Raw genomic sequence first — 5,000 nt, forward strand, 5'->3', positions numbered from 1 at the left:
CCCCACTGCAGAACACCCACCAACCGCGCACTTAAGCGCAGGCAGGAGAAATAGCATTCACAGCAGAGAAAATATTTTAGGAGCCTCCTGAGTGTCTACACTGGTCCTCCCCAGAGATGTCTCTCTCCGAGCTCAGACAAATCAATTAAATTTCTTTAATGATCCTTCCGCAGGTTCACCTACGGAAACCTTGTTACGACTTTTAGTTCCTCTAAATGACCAAGTTTGACCAGATTCTCCGCTCTGAAGTGGAGTCGCCCCCTCTTCTAAGCAGATCCTGAGGCCTCACTAAGCCATTCAATCGGTACTAGCGACGGGCGGTGTGTACAAAGGGCAGGGACGTAATCAACGCAAGCTGATGACTTGCGCTTACTAGGAATTCCTCGTTGAAGAGCAATAATTACAATGCTCTATCCCCAGCACGACGGAGTTTCACAAGATTACCAAGACCTCTCGGCCAAGGTTAGACTCGCTGGCTCCGTCAGTGTAGCGCGCGTGCGGCCCAGAACGTCTAAGGGCATCACAGACCTGTTATTGCCTCAAACTTCCATCGGCTTGAAACCGATAGTCCCTCTAAGAAGTGGACAACCAGCAAATGCTAGCACCACTATTTAGTAGGTTAAGGTCTCGTTCGTTATCGCAATTAAGCAGACAAATCACTCCACCAACTAAGAACGGCCATGCACCACCACCCACAAAATCAAGAAAGAGCTCTCAATCTGTCAATCCTTATTGTGTCTGGACCTGGTGAGTTTCCCCGTGTTGAGTCAAATTAAGCCGCAGGCTCCACTCCTGGTGGTGCCCTTCCGTCAATTCCTTTAAGTTTCAGCCTTGCGACCATACTCCCCCCAGAACCCAAAGACTTTGATTTCTCGTAAGGTGCCGAGTGGGTCACTAAAAAAACACCACCCGATCCCTAGTCGGCATAGTTTATGGTTAAGACTACGACGGTATCTGATCATCTTCGATCCCCTAACTTTCGTTCTTGATTAATGAAAACGTCCTTGGCAAATGCTTTCGCAGTAGTTAGTCTTCAATAAATCCAAGAATTTCACCTCTGACAATTGAATACTGATGCCCCCGACCGTCCCTATTAATCATTACGATGGTCCTAGAAACCAACAAAATAGAACCAAACGTCCTATTCCATTATTCCATGCTAATATATTCGAGCAATACGCCTGCTTTGAACACTCTAATTTTTTCAAAGTAAAAGTCCTGGTTCGCCGCCAAGCCACAAGGACTTGGGGTTAGCCAGAAGGAAAGGCCCGGGTGCATTCCAGTACACGAAAAAATCGGACCGGCCACCCAGGCCCAAAGTTCAACTACGAGCTTTTTAACTGCAACAACTTTAATATACGCTATTGGAGCTGGAATTACCGCGGCTGCTGGCACCAGACTTGCCCTCCAATTGTTCCTCGTTAAGGTATTTACATTGTACTCATTCCAATTACAAGACCCGAATGGGCCCTGTATCGTTATTTATTGTCACTACCTCCCTGTGTCAGGATTGGGTAATTTGCGCGCCTGCTGCCTTCCTTGGATGTGGTAGCCGTTTCTCAGGCTCCCTCTCCGGAATCGAACCCTTATTCCCCGTTACCCGTTGAAACCATGGTAGGCCACTATCCTACCATCGAAAGTTGATAGGGCAGAAATTTGAATGAACCATCGCCAGCACAAGGCCATGCGATTCGAAAAGTTATTATGAATCATCAAAAAGTCCGAAGACATTGATTTTTTATCTAATAAATACATCTCTTCCAAGAGGTCGAGATTTTAAGCATGTATTAGCTCTAGAATTACCACAGTTATACCATGTAGTAAAGGAACTATCAAATAAACGATAACTGATTTAATGAGCCATTCGCAGTTTCACTGTATAAATTGCTTATACTTAGACATGCATGGCTTAATCTTTGAGACAAGCATATGACTACTGGCAGGATCAACCAGATAACTATCTTGAAAGTATGTTCTCCGAGGGGTTGTCGAAGACTAGCCTCAACACCCCCCCAGAAAACACCCTCGTAGATATTGAATGTTAACTCGTTGAAACAACGAATTAAGCACAGATCACAAGGAAAGAAAAACAATTACCTTGTCTCTCTCTCCTCTGCCCGCAAAAGCAGACACCACCAGGCAGAAATTCACCCAGCAGCAGCCCACCCTGCAAGCACTAAGTTCTCTAATCACTTAATTCTTGCCATAGCACTCTTTGAGTTCCTCATGCAGAGAGTCCACCAAACACTGTCCCGGTGTTTCACAGAACAAAGGTTTGATATCACCCGCAAGAGAGGAGGTTACACTAGACAAATCACAGTCAAAACGAATAAACGTAGCAGACCGGCTATCTGTCCAGGCATTCCCCCAAATTAGAATTCTTTGAAATAGATTGCTATCAGCTAGTAATCCACCAAATCCTTCTCTGCTCACCCATGGAATCGCAAGATGTCCAGGATGAGACTGTTCAGGCGTCCGCAGCTTCCCCTTTGCAAGAACAAAGGTTACGCCGCTTCGCCCATGTCAAGCTCGCTGTATAGGGACTGAGCAGATCTGACGATCACCCAGCGACCCTCTCCACCGATTGACGAGGCCATATTCAAGCACAAGCTCTACTCGAGCTCGTTTCCGAACTCTTTCAAACTTCACTTTCAACTGCTTTCGCATGAAGTACCCCCGGACCGAGCTTGCTCTTCGGCCTGGCTCGAAAAGTAGCCAAAGGGCCCGGCATCTGGCATCTGCAGTCCACTTTGAACAGCTCGAGGCCTCCCCGTCCTGCTCCAGCAGCAACACGCGAGCCTCAGGCCCAGATCCGGCCCTCGAAATCCCAGGGTCGCCCGACACTTTGCGAGCCTCCCACAGGTGCTGTCCCCAGAAACGCCCGCACAACCACGCCCTTAACTATGGCTTTGGGCCCCGGCACTCGGCACTCGGCTGCGAAAAATAAAACGTGTGCCGTCGCACGTGGTCACATGGCCGCCCGCGCACTCCGCACGTCGCCCCGCCCCCGGATTTCCGCCCATGACTCGCATGACTCGCGGGTAAACCCGCCCGCCGCACATCATTACCCAAAACGGACACTTAAGTACCCGTCACAGGTGACACAGTGACTCACGACTCACGTCCCCCGCACGCAAAAACTCCAGCCCCAAGGGCGAGCCCTCGGAACCCCGTAACACTTCCGAACCTAAAATCGGGTTTGGGGTTTCTGAATTTTCGCTTCACGATCCGCAACTAAAAACACCACCCTGCCATACAAATATCGCCCGTACCGGCCACCCTACCCCGCAAAGTGCACCATTTCCGCCGCAGATCATCCGCTTCCGCGCCCCGGCAACTTCTCGGTCTTGCATCCCCCATCTTCCCAGCCACCATTTTACCAATCCCGGTATTCTCCCGCCCACTTTCCCCACTCCGAACACTTGTCCGATTTCTCGTACTTCAAAATTGATGTTTAGGTACCATATCACTACCTTCCACCATACTAACAACACACATCCATACACTCAACATATACTCCCACAGAATAAACAAACACAACCTCCGCAATCCGCCAACCATTACCAACGGAAATTACCGGATATTGTACAACTATTTCTAGACCAGTGTGGGTATTTCCGCCGCAGGGCCCGGAGCACCCGAAACGGCCATGTCACCACCCCAAATCGCCGATTCCACCCCCGGGGACCCCGCCAACCGCCCCGTTTCTCAGCTCCAACGAATCGAGCCGTCCGAACTCCATCCACTGCCACCATAAAAACCCACACCTGCCATACAAACTTCCGACCCTACCCCCCCAGCCCGACACCACACCACCCTATTTTCCACCATCCACACCCCCCATACACCAACTTTTGCCAGTGGTTTTCGAAACTACCCTGCAAACCACCCCCACACACACCCTAACACCCCCCGGTTGCCATACAAAAAGTTTCCCAAAAGTGTTCCTGAAGTTGTTTTGCCGGTCGTCTTTTCTGACTCCTCCCGTGACTGCTCCCGGGCCCTTGCCTCTGACTTCTTCTGTGTGTGACCGCTCCCGGGCCTTGTCACTAGCCACGCCCCTTCCCACAGCACCGACCTACCCAGGCTTGGTCCTACATACCCTTTTTTTTTTTACGATCTTTCGGTTGCGGCCATATCCACAAGAAAGCACCGTTTCCCGTCCGATCAACTGTAGTTAAGCTTGTGAGAGCCTGACCGAGTAGTGTAGTGGGTGACCATACGCGAAACTCAGGTGCTGCAATCTCTTTTTTTTTTATTTTTTTTGCCAAAATCCCAGATTTCCCCAGAACAGCCCGCACCAGGGTTCGAATCCAGGCCAGATTAATTTTTTGTACGGGCGAGATCATGAAAAAGACATGTGACATATATCGCCACCTACGTGACATACTGTATTTTTTTTGGTTTTTCGCCACAAACAAAGACTGAAAGAGTGAAAATTTTCAACGTCGACGTCGACGTCGGTTTTGGGCCATCGCAAAGAGCCTCCAAATGGGTATTTCCAAGACCTGGGGAGACCAAAAGTGGTCCGATTTCAACACAACTGGTTCACACACCACCATAACAGACCCCGACAAGAACAATTGACCACCTTACAGTGCACCAACACGCACCCCCAGAGAGAAATCAGCACCCGAAGCACGCAGACATCGACTAATGCAAGAGTGACAAGAATGGATGATCCCGCCTCAAGAGGGATGGAAGGTACATCAAGCAATGAAGAAACAGACCAATTGACCTCCGCAGATTACACAGGTACAACAATCATGGCTATATCTCTAGAACTCGTCAAGATGTCTCCAGGATCACTACTTTTTGGCATCAAAAGTTGATGAGATCGAGCAAGTAACAAGACAAAGCGACAACTAAAACAAGACAATACACCACAATACAATACAAGAACAACTACAGCTTCCACTCCCACAGCTCAAAACCTCAGAATACTAAACCACATCCCCCAAAAAAACAAACCAACACTCTCTTGCACTTTACAACAAATC

General features: G+C 49.0%; 2 non-coding genes across 2 annotated transcripts; one reads left to right on the forward strand and one right to left on the reverse strand.

The window, feature by feature from the left end:
* Positions 1–156: 156 nt before the first annotated feature.
* On the reverse strand, positions 157–1,956 carry RDN18-1.6. Its single transcript, XR_010605617.1, has one exon. It is a non-coding gene; the product is annotated as an 18S ribosomal RNA (ribosomal RNA).
* Positions 1,957–4,125: 2,169 nt separating this feature from the next.
* Positions 4,126–4,246, forward strand: RDN5-1.6. The gene has a single exon (XR_010605618.1). It is a non-coding gene; the product is annotated as a 5S ribosomal RNA (ribosomal RNA).
* The last annotated feature ends 754 nt before the right edge of the window (positions 4,247–5,000 follow it).

This window comes from Nakaseomyces glabratus, chromosome M (genome assembly GCF_010111755.1).
Source record: "Nakaseomyces glabratus chromosome M, complete sequence".
NCBI lineage: Eukaryota > Fungi > Ascomycota > Saccharomycetes > Saccharomycetales > Saccharomycetaceae > Nakaseomyces > Nakaseomyces glabratus.